The sequence below is a fragment of the Varroa destructor genome, unplaced genomic scaffold, assembly GCF_002443255.2.
Source record: "Varroa destructor unplaced genomic scaffold, Vdes_3.0 BEIS01000005.1, whole genome shotgun sequence".
Lineage (NCBI taxonomy): Eukaryota > Metazoa > Arthropoda > Arachnida > Mesostigmata > Varroidae > Varroa > Varroa destructor.
Window position 1 is genome coordinate 14,041,358 of NW_019211458.1, and position 12,641 is coordinate 14,053,998.

General features: G+C 41.4%; 1 protein-coding gene across 7 annotated transcripts in view; it reads left to right on the forward strand.

Annotated features, from left to right (window-relative positions):
• The window catches only part of alpha-Cat (catenin alpha), a 42,546-nt gene that overhangs the window by 7,800 nt on the left and 22,105 nt on the right, over nucleotides 1-12,641 (forward strand). For 3 of the 7 annotated variants that reach the window (XM_086991198.1, XM_022807050.2, XM_022807049.2), the window contains exon 2: nucleotides 11,683-11,793. The exons of 2 other annotated variants lie outside the window; for them this stretch is intronic. The gene's annotated coding sequence lies outside the window, so the exon portion shown is untranslated. Of the gene's footprint in view, nucleotides 1-3,304; nucleotides 3,447-11,682; nucleotides 11,794-12,641 lie in introns of those variants that run through there. 2 more of the 7 variants (XM_086991200.1, XM_086991199.1) reach the window with 1 other exon arrangement.

The following is a 12,641-nucleotide window of genomic DNA, read 5'->3' on the forward strand; positions in this document are numbered from 1 at the left end:
ATATGCAGAAAACAATGAAGGTACAAGATAGAGATCTTGATATGATTAGAGTTCTTACTAGTGCAGGTGCGTGTAATTAAGGTACCCAAATGCGATTTTACTAAAATATTTCAAAATTATGTACTTGACTAACAGAGTTGTGGGAACAAGATGCACATTCTCTGCTCAAAGTAGTGTGCATATTAATGCTTTTAAAGCCACCGCACAGGTCTCAACCTATACAACGTAGCAAGATCTGTGGTCTAAGATATTTTACAGCCGATAGGGAGATCGCTTTATTTAAATTGCAGAAATGCTAGAGACTAAGACATGTCTGCTGTGTGGTCCATAATAATCCGATAAACAACAAGACTTAGTGCTACGATGTCTGCGTAATATGTGCTCCATATTAAGAACATTCGCAAAAAAATATTTTATAGTCCGACAGTATTAGGACATTCATACGAATTTGGTTTAAAGCTTAATGCTTGCCCTCGGAAATCTTTTATACGTCATATCGATGCGCGGACGTGTGACGGTCACAGGACGCGTTGACTTCTCTGAGTCAATTTCAGCGCTTAATTTCGACGCCATATCACCCACAATGCATATCAGTTGTAGGATGAGAGCTCGAAACGGTCAAAGGAACAAAAAAGGTTTGCGTCTATTACGAAACTAAACACTAACAGTCAAATCAATGAATCTTGTTGATGAAGAACAGAAATTTAAAAGACGCTTTTTAAATTCGCCACATTGATGCTGCCTGGAAAAGGCTGGTCTGCATACTGTAACACCGGGAAACCGTTCTACATGTAGAGTAAAAATGCCATGTAGCAATCTTCTAAGCGGCAGAAGGAAAATGATAAAAAGGTACTTATTAAATTTGCCTGTAAGGTAACGCAATGAATACATACCAGCTTTACAAGCTAGATATTGTGCTTCACTCTGACGAATGGAAATCAAGAACCTTTGTTAGAGAGGAGCATCCTCCACAGGTGATCTTTTACCTCTAACTTTCATGTGCGTACACAAATGGTTCGAATGTCGTCGCAGAAAAAAAACTGCTCTTACTAGACGAAAGCTGCTAGAATACGTCAAATTGTAAAAACTAGAAATCAAAGGCGAACAGTCCGCTGCTTCTTTTTACGCTGAACGGCCTGCTTTTTTTAATTTTAACTTTTAATTAATTTAAACTTATATATATATATATATATATAATTATAATGATTTGCTTATCTTCAGCTTTTTCCAAGCTAATACGACGTTTGTGTAATGCTTATCATTATATGGCAAGAGGACAGCAAATAGACATCGACAATATATGTGAGAAGCACCAATTTTGAACGATCTCAGTACATTCTTTTTACAAATAATGCGCGTAGTATAATAAGCGCTTAGTGCACGCGCACAACCATTGCATTACATTGCTTTCATTCTGTTTTTACTAACTCTACCCTGTTAATCATGATCGCGTGTCGTAAAGTTTATTGTGTAAAATGGACTATCTGACCATTCAAATCGAACGATGAACCAAATGGTGTTAGTGTATATAGACTTCAACGTCCCCCTTTTGGTTCTCCATAGTCTTCCCTTTAATATGCTTATTCAAATGTCTTTCTGACAAAGTATTGACTTTATTCAAATGTAGTCTAAATTTTATAAGTCGTATCATCTTTATTTTTCTTTAATTGTAGTATCGATACGGATGATTAACAGTTGATATTGGATAATTCGTATTTTTTTTTCAGAACTGACACTAAGACCAAAGACTTTTTGCTTCTATCAATCGGTTTCTTCTTCAGTCTTCGAACTTTAAGATAGTTGTAGCAAGATCAAACGCTTTTAGTCGATTGCACCCTATAAGACCCCTTTCCGCCCGTCACTTTGTAATACCTCCCTATATAAGCTGATATGCGATATTAACTGATGGTGAGCTCCTGTCCTCAACCTCAAGTTTACGTCGCTTAAAATGACTGCACTAAATATTCACTCCTTATATTTTACCATTTTCGAAGGTTCCTTTCCTAGTTGTACACCTTAGAGAGAAAATTACTCACTCGTAGAACTCGAATAATAGCCCTTTCCAGACGGCATGTGATGGAAAGCAGCTGCGTGTAGTGCTGAACGCAACATTTCTGCAAACGAAATCCCCGGTTCAGCTCACCTGATAGTGGTGATTAGAGGGATAAGAGGCCTCAGAATAAAATGGAGAAGGGTAAAAGCAGCCGGATACAGTAGGTTTCTGAAACCGCGCAGCTTTGATATGAAATTACAATGGAATGATAAAAGGGAATAATAAAAAAAGCGGGTTTTCATTGACGGTGACGTCTGGCAAATTGTGAAAGAGAATGAAGACATGTATTCGTCTCTGCTAGTGCGTCTGTACACATTATAAAAACATTCGTAGTTTGAAATGTACGCTAAAGAATTGACAGTAATCATTGGATACAGTGTCATAAGCAAGATGAATACTCTTTTTGGCCACCGAACGATGCACACTAAATGTATGCTTATGCTGTAAGGATGTTTTTCTAGTAGTAAGAAATATGCATTATTTTTAGATATAGTAAACGTTAATTAATGCTCCCGCGGGCTTAATAATTGGGAAGGAAAGCTAGATGTCCTTGGCTTACGGACTCACAAAGCCTTTAAGCACGAGTTACACAGCCATCATTTCCTAGAGGTCACTTTTTTGTGTGCTGAACAAGTCAGAAGGAAAAGTCTGCTTTGTGAGAGTTGTCTGAGGATGTGCTAAGCGAAAGGGACCACTGCATCCTTTACGGAGTGGAACATGTGGTCTTAGATATTATATTTAGGCACAGCTTGTTGGGTAACCAGCAGTGCATAGAATGTGATTTCAGTTGGTTTTTGGGGTGGTCTACCGGCTTGCTGGTGAGTCTTTGCGTCGATCCCTAGCCGGTACTTTCCCTAGCAGTGTTGGCAGCTACACTCCTATCTATATGTGAGCGAGTCCGCTAGTCACGTAGCATATAGCAAGCCGCATCGACATTGGCAGGAACAACTGTAAAAAGTACCGATACTATTTTTGAAAATATGAAATGTGAGCCGCTATGACCTCGTATCTTAGCAAGTGTTGTCACTATCGATGCTCCGCTGTGCTCGGGTTGTTTTCACAAGCAGAAACACGCTAACTGTTACTGAGGTAGGTGCTGTCTACCATTAACTGGAGCGTTAGCAGCAGTGGAGAGACATCATGATACGGCAAGGAAGTAAAACGTAAGCTTGGGTAAACTCCGATATACCGTTGGGGTGCATTCAAGCTCACTCAAAAATTTAACACTTTGGTAGTAGCTGCAGCTAGTTGTATTTAAGCAATAATATGGCAGTGGTTAATGCAGATCAACGCCCACCTGACCTGCTAACATTTACTGTTCCAGTCAAATCAGGCTTCAAGGTTTGACGCGAGAGTTAGTAATGGGGAACAACGAATATTGTGCACGGCAATGGTATAGTAGGTTTGCCCGTTAACCGATTCGCTAAGTTTTCTTTGTGTTCGAGGAATAACTGTGCGTGTGTGTGTATAATTTGGTGATGAGATTTTTTATTCATATTATAATGCAGGTAAAGATAGAATTATAATTAGCGGCATTGGCGCGATACGGCGCAAACGTGATGATTGCTGTTATTTTCCTATTTATCTATTTGTAGTGATCTATAGTAAGATGTAGCTGAGTTTACTCAGTTATTAATCAATTCGAAAAAAGAACTTATGGAACGGTTGCATCTAAATATACTATGCCAAATGTTGGAAGGCTTTCGCCATGGCAGTATCCTTCACTATAGGTTTTTCATGTTACGACTTTGAAAGACCGAAAAGACTTGTCGGTAGCTCTTGTTCTAGATTTATGACAGGGCAGTCACGTCAGTCTTCTGGCATACGTTAAAGTAAGTTTGGAAGCGAAGTACTTAACAGCTCTTCTATTTCGTTAAACCCTCCTATATCAACGTAATCTGCGTGCCGGTGGGGCATCACATCACTTATGTTATGCATCGCTATCTTAAAACAAGTTCCTTTGAAGTAGATCTTCTCCGAATTGCGCACCCTTACCAAATGCAACTTTCTGACAAGTTGGTGACGCCTAAACACACGATGCAAAACCAATGTTTTAGGTAGCAAAGTAATAAAGATTAATTTGTCCAACAGCCACAAGATTTTTATAATTCGCAGAAAAGCGCGTGGGTCAACAAAAGATCGAGAAGGTGTAGAATGTAACTAATAATTACAGTTAGAATAGATATCGTTCTTGACAAGTTATAGTCACAGAATTTCCTCCCTATTCTCGAAGAATTTCCCTAGGATTCCCTAAGAAGAAGATTCTCCCTATTCCCTAGGCAGAATTCTCATATTACTTCAGTATTATTTTAGACGAATGGTGTAGGCTAGACGAATAAATGCCTCGGCCAAATTTTTTTCCAAACATTACTATCTAGAACGTATGATATATTACCCGTCACCCGATGAGCTTTTGTTTTATGTAGCAATAAAAAAGTGACACGTTCGGAATCAAACCTATTGAAAACGTAATCGGTGTTTCGCTGTGCTCGTAGTGAACATGCTTTTTATTTTTTAGATACATCATGGTTCACGGACTAACGTCCTGCTATGCTGGTAGTCCCTCTGGTGAAAGTAACTTAAGCTTACTTTGAAATCTAATTCAGGTTAAACTCTCTATCCCTGTAGTACTCTATCCCTGTTGATCCCAAATCAACCCGTCTTATAACTATAGAAAACGTATTTTTAAAGAAAGATTATTTGGATGAGTAGTTTACGCGGCAAAGCGCAGTGATAACGTGTCGAGAGTGTTAAATCATCTACGTCGGCTACGTGTAGGGCATTATCGTGTTGAATGATATTCGTCTGCAGTGTACATCTAGTCTACGAAAATACTGGGTCATATGAACACGACGCATTCCACGGTATAAAGGGCGTAAAAATCGCAGTAGGACATCTTTGATTTATCGACGACGATGCTCGCACGCGAAGATATGCATGCGCAAAAAGGCTTCAACCGACTCCTTCAGTCATTCCGCACTTTGTCAGTTAACGACGGCGGGCCTGGCTGCCAGAAGGTCACGAAGTTGCCATGTTGGTGTTGAAAGAAATTAGTGGGAGGAATCCGCACCTGCGGGCGGAGTGCAGTGCTGTCAAAGTTCCAGTAATGATACGTACAAGAGATTCAGAGCGAACAGCTTTGATAATCGGGCTGGCGAACAGATGGTCGATCGAGGGTCCGTAGACACCAGCAGCGACTTCTTGTTGAAATGGAACACGCGTGTGCCAAGGGGGAGTAGGAAGGAACAGGGCGAGACAAGAGTTCTTTCACTATTCGTGGAACGAACATAGTTCTTTCCGGATCGTATTCGCAATTCACTTACAAGCCAAATCGGATAAGCAAAGAAGGTTGTTTTTATGCATATGACATATATGCATGCAGATGGGCTTAGAATGGGGGCGGGGTTGAAGGCCTCAGCAAGGAAGATTAGGCAGTGTATGCTGCGCGAATTTTCGGTTAGGTGGCATTTAAAAAAAATAAAAAATATATTTTTTAATTTATTTATTAATTAGTTTATTTATTAAAAGTAAAAAAAAAATACTTTTAATAAATAAACTAATATATATAATCACGCAGCAGGAGTCCGTGCAAGTTCGTTTAGTTCGGTGAAACCTGTATGCATATCTGCATATATAAGGCTGCTTTCCTGGTTTGGCGCAAGGCGTAGACTGTCGAAACAGATTGTGATGTGCATGAAACGCACATAACAATCTGCTTCAAACGCTGAATCGAGTGCCGGTCTACTGGAAAATGAACAAAAATCATGAACCGGGGGATGACATGTGTTGGTTATTCTTTTTACTTTCTAAAACGTGATGTATGTGAAGGCAATTTGCTCAGTAAATACTAGGAAACAGACGCCCCAAGCGTTGATAAGGAACTTTTTTCCTCATGGATGGCTCATATCCAAGCTGGCCAAGCTGCCGTCATGACTCTTAGGTGCATGCTAGATACAACAGAATATGATACATCAGTAAATAGCTAAAGAGTGAATCTTGCTAAATATGCGAACGCAACTGGGCGTTCGAAGTTGCCATAATGTTTGAACCTTATATATTTTAAAACGTAAAGTTAATCAAAGAATACTCAGCATTTAAACGAGCTATTAGTCTTTCCCTGGTCTCGTATTGGTCGAGTCGTCGCCTTAATACCTTGGACTAGTATCTATTGTAGTTTATTTCACCAAGAAGATCTGCCTTTGTGACAACAGTACAATAGGTACGTGAGAAGTATCGAATGAACTCCGTGAGTCTGAAAAGTTCCATGTTATAAGAATGTTATATAAAATACATAATTTTTTTAGATCTACATTATTTATTAATATTAGGCTCACGAAATTGGATTAACTGCCAAAAATAATTAAACAGTAGAAGATATTATTGATAGAAGCAAAAAAAAAGAAATATAGCAGAAGGTACCATGGAATGTTTAGTTCTGCACACAGTTGTACAATGTTTCGCTTAGCTTCTTCTGCGACCAGGGCATAAAAAAATCGCCTTGAACGTTATATGTATCGTGATCGGGATCTTTCTCAGTTATCTCGTTTTGGCCCAAATCTTTCCGGCATATAGTAAATGTAACAAATCTGAAAGCAACGACTTACGTATCAGCCCACAAGGGAAAGCCAGGCACCACCCTATGGGCTGCGTCGGAGTCTCCCTCCAGTGTCACATTATAGGCGTCTATGAGTGCCGGATAGCAACAGAGTACGATCTAACAGTAACGCCTTCTTTGTGGCAAGAAAAAACTGACGAAGGCAATCGGGCGGAGTGGAAGATCAGGCTGCTTGCTTCTCTTGCCATACTTGTGCACTAGAGAATGTGAAGCTGTATGTTCAGTGCATAAATTGGGTGATATTGTCTAGTTGCTAACACCGAAATGTTATATACCACGTGTCGTATAGGAAAATACGAGCTGAAATGATTTATCGGGGTGGAATATACCTTTTAATTAAAAATTGGCAGGATTGAGATTTGAACTCTGGATTCTGTTTGAATGTACTATTTGAAATATCTTTGCCTAGTACCCATAGATTGACCAGTTCCTAGTGATCGCACTTTAAATGCAATGTAAAATCAGAGTACAGCTACTGGTAGTTGGTACAAGTGCTTTGTGTAAACCAGAGCTACGACAAAGCAAATAAAGAATGTGACCTAGGTACATGGAGATACTTCATCCATAATGGTTTTCCTCTAACTCGCAGGCTTGCCGGACACATCCCTAACCATATGTGCTGCCTTTGAAATGTATAGCAAACACATGCATCTGTTTTAAACTTGAGTCTGCATGTGTTATGCAAAGGTAATTCTTTTGAGCTGTGAGTTTTATGTTCGGTACTTCCATTAAGCATTGCTCCAGTGGGATGCTTTTTGACATGTTTGCACCATGTGGCTTTTGAAGTGTTTTGCTCGACACCAACAACAGTGAAGTGTTCGAATCTTCTAGGCGTTGAAATCTCTAACGCTTTACATGTTCTTGAGTCTCGAGTCAATGCGTAGAATTTAATTTTCGATGTTGCTGTTAAGCATTGTTCTAGACAGCTGTTCTTCATCACGAGGCGAAGTGTCTGTACGCCCGCCTTTGATGCTACACCACCTCACGCCTGAAGTTTAATAAACAAGCACGTTGCCACAGGCGTTCTTGGCCTTCGCAAATGTTTATGGATCCTCAAAATATTCCAGGCTACACCCGGGATGATACTTAGAATCTGTGCATGTACGATATATAGACGTCATGCTAGCAGTGAATTATTAAATCCAACACCGAAATGGGATGCCCTTCAGAAGGATAACCTCTTAGCGAAATTACCAATTCGCTGCTAGAAACGATAAAAATCGAGTAGGTCCTAAAAGCGTTAAATCCGTGCTGAAATACAGCCTAAATCGCGCTTTCCCACGCGTATGTTGCAATAGAAACGTTGAGTTTTGTCATGTACATTTGCACGTCCTCTTGTAAACTAAGCGATTGCTATGAAGTAGCATTGAAGTCTTTAACCGAAGATGTTCATTTGGTGGCGCTATTTGCTGCGGAATACATAAACCTTTATTCGAAACTAATTGACAAAACTAACTTGTTCCAGATCAATAGGTATTTAATCGTCCCAATTCAAGTTGCCCCTTCCGGAGCAGTGCTCGTGAGATGCAAAACATCTATGCCATTGTGTTAACTAGTTTATAAAACCGTTTTCAAATTCGATCGTCAGGCTAATTTTCAGCTTGCTGTTCTAGATCTAGTGAAGACGGGATTGGGGCAACATAGTTTTTCGCAAAAGAGAGGTATAGATCTGTGCCTTGCCGTGAGAAAGGACTCAGGACTTGTTGTGCCGCAGTTCTGGTCTCTTGCATCGGACAGGCTCGTGAAATCTTCTTAAAATCTCTTCGTAAAAGCCGGACGGCGTGAACTCATCCCTTGAAGAAAATCGTAAGGAGCTCTATAGCTCTTGTTCGTAATGGCAGTCACAGGTCTTCGAAAACCAAGGGCACCCTCGATATAGTCCTGCCTGTTTTTGAAATGGTTGAATCATCTATCTACTTAAATTTTATCCGCTGTCAGGTTCCCGGTATCATTCTGCAACATTTGCAGAAAATCTGTGCGATTGATTTTTTTTCACATAAAGCTTAAGTGCACGCTTGATGCTCCACTTGAGGGGAATCATAGAATGCTCGTTACACCGAGTTGCTCAGTGTTATCTGAGCACTCGGAATTGTTACGAAATTTTACTTGTGCGTCGCCACAGCTTTGTTTTTTTACCTAGAAGAACGTAGGTCATAAGTGGTCATTCAGCGCTGTGAAAATTCGAACAGGTAATTCACAAATAAGATTGGATTTATGTCTCGCTCGATTATGTTACGTGCTCTATAAGGGTGCCCTCTCTCTTTCTCCCTTCCTCCTTTCCTCCCTTCCTCTTTTTCTTTCTGGTGTTAATCGACTAAAGTTCTATTCGCTTGTCAGATCTGCGGACTACGAATAGTAGGCAACCGTTTTGCCTTTTTTATCAGCTGAATGTAGATAAACTACATATTTTTCGCAAACCATATATTCCTTAGCTATCTGTAATGCTTGTGCTAGACAGCATGTAAGGCCGTGTCAGCTAACATATGCGTCGTTGCCCTGAGTCATAAAGGCTCGCATTCTTCATTAGCTGTATGTACCTAGCTGAAAGTGCCTCCAACGTTAGGGGTAAGGCTTCGATCGTTCTTCGTTGACATGGTACCGCATACATCGCTTCGTGTGCTTTCCATGTGCAATATTTATCAATTGTTTCCGCTTCTGGCACTGGTGGTGTCTATTTGCGACGAGGTTCAACGCTTGTGACAGATACATACAACTCAATTGAAACCAGTATCGTGTTCCAGCTGCAAAAGCTTATACTGTTGGCACCATACCTAGAACAGCAAAAGTGCTGCTAACAAAATGGAACGACTACAATCAATTCCCTGCGCGCTGCGGACCAAAAAAGGCAGGCATGACGCGGGAAATCGCTGCTGCAGTAGTTTGTCTCCTTTGCTATCTGCGATATTATCATTATTGTAAGGCGAATATCGCATAAATACGCAGTTATCTGGTAGATATCTAATGGTTCCAATATGATTCGGTAAGTAATTCTTTTGTAATTGATACAGGAGCGTGCATGCACGTACAGTCGAATCGTAATCAGATTTACCTGAACTTCCACGAAGAGAACTACTTTTGACAGTTTCTAATGAGAAATGGTCGCGGGTTCCGAGAGTAAAGTTCCAAAGCACAAAAAAAGTCATTATTTAGGTGATTATCGGACAAAGATACAGGCTTTAAATCCTGCCACTTTGCTAGTCCTATATGGGAGAGCAACGCCATAAAAAACAAGGTTATGCAATGTGATCTCACTAAGTATTGGTCAATGTATAGAAGAAAGAGATCTTGCCTATGGCGATTTATGAATAAGCTATAATAGTGTGGCTACACCGTGATATGTACCGTATATACCGTATTCTCCGAGTCTGTCTTATGAATGAACAACCTTTGCACCTTAAAAGCCTTATCAGACGATGGTCTTACAGTGCGTGGTAATAACATTGTTGCCCGCTGCGGCAAATACTCAATACATAGGAAAAAATCGACGCGACACCACTGATGCTGTTCAATTTGGAACGATGAATCGATGGCATCGAATCGTTGGAAGCTTGCAACGTTGGCAAGCTGCTTTATTTGGCTTCGTCTGCTGCTAGTACTTCCATGCGATGCACATCTGCTGCTGCTGCTGCTGCAGCAGCTTCGAGGCGTCCCATGGATGTAAGTAAGCCCAGCAACAAAGCCGGCTAGTGCGGCCTGCTTGCTGTTTCATTTTAGGTTTTCTGAGGCCGACGTTGTGCGCCACTGACTCGCCCTCTTCCACTCGAAGTTTCATTACAAGAGCCGGAGCTCGCGACACTGGCTATGCGACGATAATGTGCTCTTCGACGATATGTACTTCAGTGGAATGGCGCTATCGCACCAGGTTTCGTGAAGCAGCAGCTCCATAGGCTGGCAGCTTTATTCCAGCTGCGAATACGCGAGGTCGGAACGAGATGTTACCATTTCTACGAGAGTTGCGACTTTTCGTTGTGGTTGGCTTTCCTGTAGCTAAGGAAAAGGTTGCAGCAGCAGCAGCGGACCAGCCGACGGCAGCATGAGTTGCAGCGACACGAGCAACGACTCGGAGAAAGCGTCTGCTGCTGCCGCCGGTGAACACTAAGTAGTACTGTCCTGAGGAAAATAGTCAGGAGATGGGGAGAGACGAGAGGCCAGGGCGGCGAACATAGAACGGGGGTTCATTGCGAAGAGCGCGGGGTCTGATCATGACGGGGTTGAAATGACATGATGACTCAGCGCAATTGATGGCTGATCGAGTAAAGCAGACGGCGCTGCAGCGGCTGCATTGCGAGCTGAGGAACCGAGTAGCTCAAGAGGAAGGAAGACGACGCTAAGGAATAGAAAAGAAATCGGCTGAGGTTAGCGAAGGCTGATTGACCCCACCAACTCAGCCTCGCGCCAGTGGCTCTTACGAGGAAAATTGGGTACAATATTGAAGACCACGATACAGTGGGATCTATTTGCCAGTAAAGATTGAAATCAATGAAATCGGTGTAGGCCAGCTAGTTAGTTTACTTTCGTAGGTATTGAAGCGCTAGCGTATGACTCGCTCTCCATATCCATATGCTGCTACTTCTGTTTCGAAGCGGACTTACATCGATAAACTGAACAAATGTACCTATATATCTACATAGCTATCCATATATACAAGAGTAGATTTGTGCAAATGTAGATGTGCATCCAGGCTCACATCAAAAGAGAGCAGGTCGAGCAGGACGAACAGCCCGGCTAGCGCTAACTGGGGATGGGTCGAGTCTAGGATAGCGAATGCCCTGCATGAACGTCTGAGCGAGCAAGGCATCATACAGATGTGTTGAGACTCGTAACGACCATGGGGGGATAAACACAGTTAGAAAGATCGATAAAGTGGGACTGAGACAGGCAAAAATAAGGGATGTGGTGGCGTGACAATGAAGCTGATTAATAATTCCCATGTTTCTATCTTTGCTCTTGTTATTGTTAATGGCGGTGTTTGATTAAACAGAGAAGCTTATATGCGTCCTCTTACTGCTTCCAGGTCGAGATGGGACAAAGTCGCCAGCGAAAAGGAAATGCCTGATGAGCCTGACTTGACACAAATTAACCAATAGCTGCTGATATAGCGTAACATAGCAGCAATTATAGTCTGGTTAGTTTTAATTAGATTAGTTAGGGTACAGTTAGTGTTTTGAAGGTGTATAACTTCTTGGTTATTCTTCTGATTAATATAGGCGGGAAATGTGGCCGCCGTCACCAGCTGGGCGATGTCAATAACAGATCCCGTTCAGCGAGTTCGGAAAAACGTTTACAAACACACACACACACACACACACATGGATTTTACATATGTAACTTATATTTCTGAATGAGTCACCGCGATCGTTTCTAGTTACATCGTCTCGGAAAACAGATTACGATTTGCCTTTACCGCATTGTTAAGGATATTGAGTTTTGCCTTGTGTCTCTTGACCTCGTCTGACGATTCGCTTAAGCGAATGTTCTCTTTTCGGATAGGCGCATTTTGATCTAACTGCAAGACTTAGAATTGAAAAGTGGACATTCATAGTCAGTCTACAGAGGAGCCGTTGTGGCCCTCCGTAATCAAAAATCGGAACAATCAGACCCCATTGTAAATTTGATTCGAATACAGAACGGTCAGACTACCCAGCAATGACAAACGATTGAGCTATTTTTCCAATGCAGTTTGTCTTTCCTATGAACCACTTCCTTCTTTAAGGTCCAGCACAATGCCAACTTAAAGAGCTTCATTATCTATGTTATGGGTTAAATTAAGCAACTCCTTCTGGAAGAGCGTCGGGGATAGATTCATTTGCCGTCAGTCTTAGGCAGTGTCACTTCCTTTTTCTAATTCATACAACAGTCGGATCCGCCGCCGCGTCACTATAGTGCATTTGGACTAAGATCACTATCGCAATCAAGCTAAACTAAATGGTCTGCTATGTCGAGTTCCTAAGAATAATTTATCATTCAAAGCCG